The sequence below is a fragment of the Lissotriton helveticus genome, chromosome 3_2 (genome assembly GCF_964261635.1).
Source record: "Lissotriton helveticus chromosome 3_2, aLisHel1.1, whole genome shotgun sequence".
Lineage (NCBI taxonomy): Eukaryota > Metazoa > Chordata > Amphibia > Caudata > Salamandridae > Lissotriton > Lissotriton helveticus.
Window position 1 is genome coordinate 480,261,732 of NC_136062.1, and position 12,897 is coordinate 480,274,628.

Here is a 12,897-nt window from a genome sequence, read left to right on the forward strand (position 1 = left end):
GGAAGGAAGGAATAGAACCAGGAGAGATGGGGTGGAGGGACGGAAGGAATAGAACCAGGAGAGATGGGGTGGAGGGACGGAAGGAAGGAATAGAACCAGGAGAGATGGGGTGGAGGGACGGAAGGAATAGAACCAGGAGAGATGGGGTGGAGGGACGGAAGGAAGGAATAGAACCAGGAGAGATGGGGTGGAGGGCATGAAGGAATAGAACCAGGAGAGATGGGGTGGAGGGACGGAAGGAATAGAACCAGGAGAGATGGGGTGGAGGGCATGAAGGAATAGAACCAGGAGAGATGGGGTGGAGGGCATGAAGGAATAGAACCAGGAGAGATGGGGTGGAGGGACGGAAGGAAGGAATAGAACCAGGAGAGATGGGGTGGAGGGCATGAAGGAAGAGAACCAGGAGTGATGGGGTGGAGGGACGGAAGGAAGGAATAGAACCAGGAGAGATGGGGTGGAGGGCATGAAGGAAGAGAACCAGGAGAGATGGGGTGGAGGGCATGAAGGAATAGAACCAGGAGAGATGGGGTGGAGGGCATGAAGGAAGAGAACCAGGAGAGATGGGGTGGAGGGCATGAAGGAATAGAACCAGGAGAGATGGGGTGGAGGGACGGAAGGAAGGAATAGAACCAGGAGAGATGGGGTGGAGGGCATGAAGGAAGAGAACCAGGAGAGATGGGGTGGAGGGACGGAAGGAAGAGAACCAGGAGAGATGGGGTGGAGGGCATGAAGGAAGAGAACCAGGAGAGATGGGGTGGAGGGCATGAAGGAAGAGAACCAGGAGAGATGGGGTGGAGGGCATGAAGGAATAGAACCAGGAGAGATGGGGTGGAGGGCATGAAGGAAGAGAACCAGGAGAGATGGGGTGGAGGGACGGAAGGAAGGAATAGAACCAGGAGAGATGGGGTGGAGGGCATGAAGGAAGAGAACCAGGAGAGATGGGGTGGAGGGACGGAAGGAAGGAAGAGAACCAGGAGAGATGGGGTGGAGGGACGGAAGGAAGGAATAGAACCAGGAGAGATGGGGTGGAGGGCATGAAGGAAGAGAACCAGGAGAGATGGGGTGGAGGGACGGAAGGAAGGAATAGAACCAGGAGAGATGGGGTGGAGGGCATGAAGGAAGAGAACCAGGAGAGATGGGGTGGAGGGACGGAAGGAAGGAATAGAACCAGGAGAGATGGGGTGGAGGGCATGAAGGAAGAGAACCAGGAGAGATGGGGTGGAGGGACGGAAGGAAGGAAGAGAACCAGGAGAGATGGGGTGGAGGGACGGAAGGAAGGAAGAGAACCAGGAGAGATGGGGTGGAGGGCATGAAGGAATAGAACCAGGAGAGATGGGGTGGAGGGCATGAAGGAAGAGAACCAGGAGAGATGGGGTGGAGGGCATGAAGGAAGAGAACCAGGAGAGATGGGGTGGAGGGCATGAAGGAATAGAACCAGGAGAGATGGGGTGGAGGGACGGAAGGAAGGAATAGAACCAGGAGAGATGGGGTGGAGGGCATGAAGGAAGAGAACCAGGAGAGATGGGGTGGAGGGCATGAAGGAATAGAACCAGGAGAGATGGGGTGGAGGGCATGAAGGAAGAGAACCAGGAGAGATGGGGTGGAGGGCATGAAGGAAGAGAACCAGGAGAGATGGGGTGGAGGGCATGAAGGAAGAGAACCAGGAGAGATGGGGTGGAGGGCATGAAGGAATAGAACCAGGAGAGATGGGGTGGAGGGCATGAAGGAAGAGAACCAGGAGAGATGGGGTGGAAGGCATGAAGGAATAGAACCAGGAGAGATGGGGTGGAGGGCATGAAGGAATAGAACCAGGAGAGATGGGGTGGAGGGACGGAAGGAAGGAATAGAACCAGGAGAGATGGGGTGGAGGGCATGAAGGAAGAGAACCAGGAGAGATGGGGTGGAGGGCATGAAGGAATAGAACCAGGAGAGATGGGGTGGAGGGCATGAAGGAAGAGAACCAGGAGAGATGGGGTGGAGGGCATGAAGGAATAGAACCAGGAGAGATGGGGTGGAGGGCATGAAGGAAGAGAACCAGGAGAGATGGGGTGGAGGGACGGAAGGAAGGAATAGAACCAGGAGAGATGGGGTGGAGGGCATGAAGGAAGAGAACCAGGAGAGATGGGGTGGAGGGCATGAAGGAATAGAACCAGGAGAGATGGGGTGGAGGGCATGAAGGAAGAGAACCAGGAGAGATGGGGTGGAGGGCATGAAGGAAGAGAACCAGGAGAGATGGGGTGGAGGGCATGAAGGAAGAGAACCAGGAGAGATGGGGTGGAGGGCATGAAGGAAGAGAACCAGGAGAGATGGGGTGGAGGGCTTGAAGGAAGAGAACCAGGAGAGATGGGGTGGAGGGCATGAAGGAATAGAACCAGGAGAGATGGGGTGGAGGGACGGAAGGAAGGAATAGAACCAGGAGAGATGGGGTGGAGGGCATGAAGGAATAGAACCAGGAGAGATGGGGTGGAGGGCATGAAGGAATAGAACCAGGAGAGATGGGGTGGAGGGCATGAAGGAAGAGAACCAGGAGAGATGGGGTGGAGGGCATGAAGGAAGAGAACCAGGAGAGATGGGGTGGAGGGCTTGAAGGAAGAGAACCAGGAGAGATGGGGTGGAGGGCATGAAGGAATAGAACCAGGAGAGATGGGGTGGAGGGACGGAAGGAAGGAATAGAACCAGGAGAGATGGGGTGGAGGGCATGAAGGAATAGAACCAGGAGAGATGGGGTGGAGGGCATGAAGGAAGAGAACCAGGAGAGATGGGGTGGAGGGCGTGAAGGAATAGAACCAGGAGAGATGGGGTGGAGGGCATGAAGGAAGAGAACCAGGAGAGATGGGGTGGAGGGACGGAAGGAAGGAATAGAACCAGGAGAGATGGGGTGGAGGGACGGAAGGAATAGAACCAGGAGAGATGGGGTGGAGGGACGGAAGGAAGGAATAGAACCAGGAGAGATGGGGTGGAGGGACGGAAGGAATAGAACCAGGACAGATGGGGTGGAGGGACGGAAGGAAGGAATAGAACCAGGAGAGATGGGGTGGAGGGCATGAAGGAATAGAACCAGGAGAGATGGGGTGGAGGGCATGAAGGAAGAGAACCAGGAGAGATGGGGTGGAGGGCATGAAGGAATAGAACCAGGAGAGATGGGGTGGAGGGACGGAAGGAAGGAATAGAACCAGGAGAGATGGGGTGGAGGGCATGAAGGAAGAGAACCAGGAGAGATGGGGTGGAGGGCATGAAGGAATAGAACCAGGAGAGATGGGGTGGAGGGCATGAAGGAAGAGAACCAGGAGAGATGGGGTGGAGGGCATGAAGGAAGAGAACCAGGAGAGATGGGGTGGAGGGCATGAAGGAATAGAACCAGGAGAGATGGGGTGGAGGGTCGGAAGGAAGGAATAGAACCAGGAGAGATGGGGTGGAGGGCATGAAGGAATAGAACCAGGAGAGATGGGGTGGAGGGACGGAAGGAAGGAATAGAACCAGGAGAGATGGGGTGGAGGGCATGAAGGAATAGAACCAGGAGAGATGGGGTGGAGGGCTTGAAGGAAGAGAACCAGGAGAGATGGGGTGGAGGGCATGAAGGAAGAGAACCAGGAGAGATGGGGTGGAGGGCATGAAGGAATAGAACCAGGAGAGATGGGGTGGAGGGACGGAAGGAAGGAATAGAACCAGGAGAGATGGGGTGGAGGGCATGAAGGAATAGAACCAGGAGAGATGGGGTGGAGGGCATGAAGGAATAGAACCAGGAGAGATGGGGTGGAGGGCATGAAGGAAGAGAACCAGGAGAGATGGGGTGGAGGGCATGAAGGAATAGAACCAGGAGAGATGGGGTGGAGGGACGGAAGGAAGGAATAGAACCAGGAGAGATGGGGTGGAGGGCATGAAGGAAGAGAACCAGGAGAGATGGGGTGGAGGGCATGAAGGAATAGAACCAGGAGAGATGGGGTGGAGGGCATGAAGGAATAGAACCAGGAGAGATGGGGTGGAGGGCATGAAGGAAGAGAACCAGGAGAGATGGGGTGGAGGGACGGAAGGAAGGAATAGAACCAGGAGAGATGGGGTGGAGGGCATGAAGGAAGAGAACCAGGAGAGATGGGGTGGAGGGCATGAAGGAATAGAACCAGGAGAGATGGGGTGGATTGACGGAAGGAAGGAATAGAACCAGGAGAGATGGGGTGGAGGGCATGAAGGAATAGAACCAGGAGAGATGGGGTGGAGGGCATGAAGGAAGAGAACCAGGAGAGATGGGGTGGAGGGCATGAAGGAAGAGAACCAAGAGAGATGGGGTGGAGGGCATGAAGGAATAGAACCAGGAGAGATGGGGTGGAGGGACGGAAGGAAGGAATAGAACCAGGAGAGATGGGGTGGAGGGCATGAAGGAAGAGAACCAGGAGAGATGGGGTGGAGGGCATGAAGGAATAGAACCAGGAGAGATGGGGTGGAGGGCATGAAGGAAGAGAACCAGGAGAGATGGGGTGGAGGGCATGAAGGAATAGAACCAGGAGAGATGGGGTGGAGGGCATGAAGGAATAGAACCAGGAGAGATGGGGTGGAGGGCATGAAGGAAGAGAACCAGGAGAGATGGGGTGGAGGGCATGAAGGAAGAGAACCAGGAGAGATGGGGTGGAGGGCATGAAGGAAGAGAACCAGGAGAGATGGGGCGGAGGGCATGAAGGAATAGAACCAGGAGAGATGGGGTGGAGGGCATGAAGGAAGAGAACCAGGAGAGATGGGGTGGAGGGACGGAAGGAATAGAACCAGGAGAGATGGGGTGGAGGGCATGAAGGAAGAGAACCAGGAGAGATGGGGTGGAGGGACGGAAGGAAGGAATAGAACCAGGAGAGATGGGGTGGAGGGCATGAAGGAATAGAACCATTAGAGATGGGGTGGAGGGCATGAAGGAATAGAACCAGGAGAGATGGGGTGGAGGGCATGAAGGAATAGAACCAGGAGAGATGGGGTGGAGGGACGGAAGGAAGAGAACCAGGAGAGATGGGGTGGAGGGCATGAAGGAAGAGAACCAGGAGAGATGGGGTGGAGGGCATGAAGGAATAGAACCAGGAGAGATGGGGTGGAGGGACGGAAGGAAGGAATAGAACCAGGAGAGATGGGGTGGAGGGCATGAAGGAAGAGAACCAGGAGAGATGGGGTGGAAGGCATGAAGGAATAGAACCAGGAGAGATGGGGTGGAGGGCATGAAGGAATAGAACCAGGAGAGATGGGGTGGAGGGACGGAAGGAAGGAATAGAACCAGGAGAGATGGGGTGGAGGGCATGAAGGAAGAGAACCAGGAGAGATGGGGTGGAGGGACGGAAGGAAGGAATAGAACCAGGAGAGATGGGGTGGAGGGCATGAAGGAATAGAACCAGGAGAGATGGGGTGGAGGGCATGAAGGAAGAGAACCAGGAGAGATGGGGTGGAGGGCATGAAGGAATAGAACCAGGAGAGATGGGGTGGAGGGCATGAAGGAATAGAACCAGGAGAGATGGGGTGGAGGGCATGAAGGAAGAGAACCAGGAGAGATGGGGTGGAGGGCATGAAGGAATCGAACCAGGAGAGATGGGGTGGAGGGCATGAAGGAAGAGAACCAGGAGAGATGGGGTGGAGGGCTTGAAGGAAGAGAACCAGGAGAGATGGGGTGGAGGGCATGAAGGAATAGAACCAGGAGAGATGGGGTGGAGGGCATGAAGGAATAGAGTCGAAGTGGTAAGTTGGCCTGGCATATGCTGTCCACTAGTTACAGTGGGCACCTTGCACCAGTCCAAACAACCCCTTAGAGGTGGTAGGTTAAAGACAACCTTATTGAAAGCTATCCTAGTGGTAGCTGTGGAGAGCAGCCTTCAGGCCAAGTCTTGAAGGAATGTAGAGGTGCTTGTTTTACCAGTCTATAATATCATGAATGACCAAATAAAAGGAGAACCACACCAAGTATATATATAAAATATATGTATTTATTCTAAACACACCCTACTAGTCTCTTTATGCGTCTAGAGGTCGAAACACATAAGTTACACACACAGTAAATTAGCACAATTATACGTTGAGCTCTAGGGGCGTACCAAACCATATTTTAAGAAAGTGGTATAAGACCCACGACTTGACTAGACACAAGGCCTAGAGCCTGTAGAATCACTGGGGCCACCAGGAACCACCCAAGGTAGTGACACAGGTGACCCACGGGGACGCGTGCAGTGTCTAAACACAGCCGGGAATCGCCGTTAACTTCAATGGGGAAAGTCGCGGTTGAAAATTTAAATATTAAGGACACTTAGGAGAGGACTTTGAGCAAACCCCTTTAGACTTAAGGGGTTCTATGGCCAACACCCACGGGAACACTGGAGTACTCGAGTTACCTCACCAGGGGAAGCCGGGGGCATAGGTGTCTTTTGGTGTCGGGAATCGGCATTGATTTCAATGGTGATCTGCTGCAAAGTGCTGCTGCCGTCGAAGAGGAAAGTGTCTGGAGTAATTCAAGCCTGGATTGAAGATGAGAAGAACCTGAAAGCAGAGGGGACAGAGTCTGGGTCACTTGCCAGTGACCAGGGGCACGATGTCAAATGCCCACCGATGTCGGGTGCTGAGGTGCGAAGAGGTAAACTTGACTCTGCAGCCACGCGGACCACAAGGCATCGATGATGATCAGGAGCTGGATTTGAGCTGTCCCACAAAGGATGTTGAGTGCTGCGGTGTCGGTGCTCAGATTGGATCCAACAAGCCTTGGCAACAGCAACCCATGCAGACATGAGAAAGATGCTTTGGTGTAGACCAGCAAGGTCCAAGGGACTCACCACTCAGTGGAGAGTCAGGGCACGTCTGGAGCAACCAAGGAAGTCCAAGGAAAATCAGAGTTGCCTTCGCAGGGACCCATCAGTCGACGGACCAGGGATCGCAAAGGGGCCTCAAGCGGAAACACACAGAACTGGCTCACGGAACACTGGAGGAGTGTAGGCCAGAAATCTTCAGTGCAAAAGGTGCTCGGGGCTTGGGCTACAAGCAACCCAATGCACAGCCTCAAAGAACATTGGGAAGCTGATGCATTTGCAAATGTGCACTGTGTCCAGGAGTTCCGGTTCCACGTCACTCACGAGGGCTGCGAGTCTCAACTTTGCTGGGGACTCGGGGCAGCCTCTGTGAAGTCTGTCATTCCACCTACTGGGCTGCAAATACTTTGGAGTCCGGCGGGAGCTTCGGAGACGCAGACCGGCAAATGCTTTGTTGGTGCCTGCCAAGCAGGGAAGTAACTCCTTTACTCCAAGGGAGATTCTTCAGTCATCTAGTCATGTAGATCGTCGAACGTCCGGGATTTCTGTAGCAGAGATTTGACCAGGTAATATCTAAAGTCCTGTAGTCAGGGGTTCCTTTATTACACCCATGGAAGGGGTTGGACATACTCTGGGGACCCACCTATGGGAGGGTGTGGAAAGAGGGGTGGCTGCACCCATTTCCTTAGTCCAGTTTCGCGCCAGAGCAGGGGCTGGTAGCCCCTGCAACCTGTTTGAACTGGGCTATGCACATGGACACCAAATGTGCCCCCAGTGCAGACTTCAAAGCGCTCTTGGAGTGCACCCACCCAGCCCCAAAATACTAATGCCTGTCTGGGGGGTGGTTATACCTCCTGGTGACAGGAAACCTATTGTCCAGGCCTCCCTACCAGAGTTTTGTCCAGCAGCAGGAGGTCAGACTTGTGTCTGTGGCTGCAGCATCCATTTTCTGATGCCAGGGCTCTTAAAAACTGGTACCGGGTATACTGGTGTGTACATGTTTCTCCCATTAGAAGGGTGGAATTCTACCCCCGCTGCCAGGACTGGCGGGGGGATAGGATTCCAAAGTGTTTGACACCAAACACAACATGTTCCCGTGCAGCCATTCCAAAGTTAGCATTTACCACAAGGTCATAATGCACTTAAGAGTATATGGTCTGGCTGCATCACAGAAAAGCCCCAGAGAATAGGTTCCGAAGGCTGCAGAGGGGCCCTGCTCATGCATGGCACCCTCTCACACAAAACCCAGCACCCTGCCTTCAGGGTTGATAAGGCCTGCCATAGGGGTGACTGATAGGTTTATGTGTGTAGTGATTTAAGGTAGATATAGGTAAATGATATCTACGTAAGGGGTGCATGCACCACCTTACCCGGGCTGCAGTAGCAGTCCTGTGGTGTCATTTGGAAGGCTTCCCAGGGGTGGCATAATACATGCTGCAGCCCCTGGTAGGCCTCTGAGGTACCTATGCCCTTAGTACCTGGTGTACCATATACTAGGGACTCACAAGGGTACCCCAGTAACCAAACTGGAGTGTACCTAAAGTACTTGCAATCAATTTAGAGAGGAAGCAGCTAGGCTGGGACCCTGAATAACAGGTTCCCAGCCAAACTAAGTAAAAAAACATCAAAACACCAGGAAAAAATTGGGGGCAACCATGTACTCAGATTCCACCTTCCTACAGCTGGAAGCGATGGGGTGGAGAGCAGGAAGGAAAAGGGCCGGGAACGATGGGGTGGAGGGCACGAAGAGAGCCAGGAGAGATGGGGTGGAGGAACAGAAGGAAGATAGCCGGGAGAGATGGGTTGGAGGGCAGGAGGGATGAGCCAGAGAGGGGGTAGAATTAGAGAGCTCAAGTTCAATGGGAGAGGAATGAAGAACAGAAGAGGAGCGGTGTAGCGCCTTGCAAGTTGAGGTGAGGTAGACAAGAGAGCTAGTGATAGAGATGAAGCGGGTAGATGAGGTGAGGTAGACAAGGGAGCTAGTGATAGAGATGAGGCGGGTAGATGAGGTGAGGTAGACAAGGGAGCTAGTGATAGAGATGAGGTGAGGTAGTCAAGAGAGCTAGTGATAGAGATGAGGCGGGTAGATGAGGTGAGGTAGACAAGGGAGCTAGTGATAGAGATGAGGTGAGGTAGTCAAGAGAGCTAGTGATAGAGATGAGGTGAGGTAGTCAAGAGAGCTAGTGATAGAGATGAGGTGAGGTAGTCAAGAGAGCTAGTGATAGAGATGAGGTGAGGTAGTCAAGAGAGCTAGTGATAGAGATGAGGCGGGTAGATGAGGTGAGGTAGACAAGGGAGCTAGTGATAGAGATGAGGCGGGTAGATGAGGTGAGGTAGACAAGGGAGCCAGTGATAGAGATGAGGTGAGGTAGACAAGAGAGCTAGTGATAGAGATGAGGTGAGGTAGACAAGAGAGCTAGTGATAGAGATGAGGTGAGGTAGACAAGAGAGCTAGTGATAGAGATGAGGTGAGGTAGTCAAGAGAGCTAGTGATAGAGATGAGGTGAGGTAGTCAAGAGAGCTAGTGATAGAGATGAGGTGAGGTAGACAAGAGAGCTAGTGATAGAGATGAGGCGGGTAGATGAGGTGAGGTAGACAAGGGAGCTAGTGATAGAGATGAGGTGAGGTAGACAAGGGAGCTAGTGATAGAGATGAGGTGAGGTAGACAAGGGAGCTAGTGATAGAGATGAGGTGAGGTAGACAAGAGAGCTAGTGATAGAGATGAGGTGAGGTAGACAAGGGAGCTAGAGATAGAGATGAGGTGAGGTAGACAAGAGAGCTAGTGATAGAGATGAGGTGAGGTAGACAAGAGAGCTAGTGATAGAGATGAGGTGAGGTAGACAAGGGAGCTAGTGATAGAGATGAGGTGAGGTAGTCAAGAGAGCTAGTGATAGAGATGAGGCGGGTAGATGAGGTGAGGTAGACAAGGGAGCTAGTGATAGAGATGAGGTGAGGTAGTCAAGAGAGCTAGTGATAGAGATGAGGTGAGGTAGTCAAGAGAGCTAGTGATAGAGATGAGGTGAGGTAGTCAAGAGAGCTAGTGATAGAGATGAGGTGAGGTAGACAAGAGAGCTAGTGATAGAGATGAGGCGGGTAGATGAGGTGAGGTAGACAAGGGAGCTAGTGATAGAGATGAGGTGAGGTAGACAAGGGAGCTAGTGATAGAGATGAGGTGAGGTAGACAAGGGAGCTAGTGATAGAGATGAGGTGAGGTAGACAAGGGAGCTAGTGATAGAGATGAGGCGGGTAGGTGAGGTGAGGTAGAAAGATACAAAAAAGGAAGGAGGTAGGTTCGGAAAGAACAGTAGGTAGATAGGTAAGGTTGTAGAGTGAGGTAGAGAGGCAGAGAGAACTATAGATAGGGTTCATACAATGTAGAGAGAAGGAGAGGGCTGGAATGTACTGAGTGGTAAAGTAGAGAGCGAGGTGAGGTACAAAGGCATTTCATTTAGAGCGAGGTTGAGGTAGAGAGAGGTGGAGAGGTGAGGCAGCGAGAGAAGCACAGATATATGCAAGGTAGGGTGTGTTGAGGAAGAGAGAGGTGCACACTGAGAAGAGGTATACAAAGACACATCGGGTAAAGAGTCAAGCGCCGGCGGCTCCTCCGCTAAGGGGGAGCAGCGTTGCCCCACTGAGCAGGCCAACAAGGAAAACATACAATTATAATACCTCCTTGTTATCATAATTCTATTTTCTGTCCTTGCTCAGCTGGGTTGGGGCAGGCGGGGCTGCTCTGCTCACAGAGCAGGGCAGGGGAGGAGTGGTTTGCCCACTCCGAGTGCACAGGACGATTTGGCCAGCAGTCTGCAGCCGTTCAAACCATCATGCGCACTTTGCATGTTCTGCACCAGGCTGCATCACAGCCTGCATGGAGAACATGCCCAGCCTCCCATTCTCTGGCTGAGCACCGAACGACAGTGCTCAGACCAATCACAACGCTGCATTGAAGCATTGTGATTGGCTGTGGGGAGCCTGTGGGCTGGGTGCTTCCTGCTTCCTGCCATGGAAGCAGGCAAAGAGGAATATGAGGCGGCGGCAGCAACAGGTAAGTGTTTAAAATTGTTTACATTCCCTCCTTCACCACCCGCCCCACCACCGCCTTTAAATACCAGCCACCACTGGAGTCATGCGGTAGAGTGATAGAGAGGAGAAGCACAGATAGAGAGATTAAGTGTACAGAGAAAAAAGTGGAGTAGAAAGTCAGAGATGTGGTAGAATAAAAAAGTTAGGATGGTAGAGGGAGAAGGTGAGTTGTAGACAGAGAGGTAAGGTAAATCAAGAGGTAGAGACTGGGATGACAGGTAGAGAGATATATAAAGAGGCATAGGAAGATAGGGAGAGAAGTGAGTTAGAAAGACTGGCTGAGAAATAGAAAGAGGGGCAAAGAGAGATGAGGGAGAGAGAATTTACTAAGGGATAAAGAAAAAGTAGTTGGGATAGACAAAGAGATGGCGAGAAAGTAGTAAAGTGGTGAGATGGGAGCAAGCTCCTGAGAGAGGTGAGGTAGATGAAGCAGAGATAGAGAGAGCGGGGGTGGAAAGGTGAGACAGCGCATACATTGTGAGGTAAAGTGAGAGGTTAGGAAGTGAGAGAGAGTGGTGGGATAGGGAGACATGACGCTGTGAGATAATTGTTAAATAGAGAGAGAAGAGAGAAATATGATAGATGAGGCAGGAAAAGCTTTGAAAGAGGTACAGAGAGGTGAGAGACAGAGCGAAGAGAGAAAGAGGCGAGATAAAGAGAAAGATAAGACTGAAATAGGGGTGAAGTAAATGGAGGAGAGATGCAGGGAAGCAAGATGAGAAGAGATCAGTGAGGCATAGAGAAAAAAGTGAGGTAGAGAGGATGTAGAAAGGGGTGCACAGACATAATATCGACTCCAAAATATCGTTTGGACCGAATATCGAGTCAAAAATATCGTTTGGACAAAATATCGACAGGCCAGAATATCGACAGCCAAAATATCGTTTTTAAGGTAAGTGAAGTAATATCGACTGTAAATAATATAGAAAGTGAAAATATGTAAGTATATAATATAGATAGTTAAAAAATTGGTTTTTATTTTTAGGGTTCAGGGTCAGTTTTGGGTTTTTGGGTAAAGGGGTATTTTTAGGGTTCAGGGTCAGTTTTGGGTTTTTGGGTAAAGGGGTATTTTTAGGGTTCAGGGTCAGTTTTCAGTTTTTGGGTAAAGGGGTATTTTTAGGGTTTAGGGTCAGTTTTTAGTTTTTGGGTAAAGGGGTATTTTTAGGGTTCAGGGTCAGTTTTGGGTTTTTGGGTAGAGGGGTATTTTTAGGGTTCAGGGTCAGTTTTCAGTTTTTGGGTATTATTTTATTATATTTTGTTACTATGTTAAAACCTGAGTCGGGTCGGGGACAATCGATATTTGCCCGGCGGTATTGCCTCTGTGACCCTCTAGTTATTTAATCAATGAAGAGGCAGGCGCTGGAGACTGGAAAGCAGGAAACAAGGTTTTTATTCTCTCCGGAGGAGAACACAACAAAACCGGCAGAAGGTATCGTTCTGAGGTGCTCTGGATACATTTCTGAGGCCTGGCCTCTTATACACTGTTTTATGACTTTATTGTAGATTACACATTCATGTTAAAGCTTTGATGTATGGAAAAGACATTCCCGGAACTCCCCTTTGGGCCCGTTCCCACACACATTTACAGTTGAAGTCCCCACCCTAGTCACAACAGGTGATGAGTATCACGCAGCTGGATATTCCGCCGATTCACGGAATGTGGGGGGTTTGATCGGATCTCATGGAGTGGGGGCTTTGATCAACCCGGGGATCCTTTGATGGGGGAAACTTTCTATTGTACGGGGAGGGGCAAGGAGTGGTATCGGCAGAGCTGGGTGTCGGCCTGGGAACGGGGAAGACAAAACGGGCACACGGGGAAGAAGGGGGTTTGCATCTAAGGGCCGGAGATCATGAAAGGGAAGCAGGGGGGTGTCGCGCTGGGAACAGGATGAGGGCCTGGGGCAGAGCAGCGCCGAAGAGGGGTTTATGACTCAAGGCAGGTGCAAGCAGGGGGTGGTCAGCGTGCAGGCTTAGTGAAGGCGAAGGGCTATGTCAGGGGCCAGCGGCATGCAAAAGGGTTCGTTCTGATCGGGGCATCTTAAAAAAATGGCGGGCG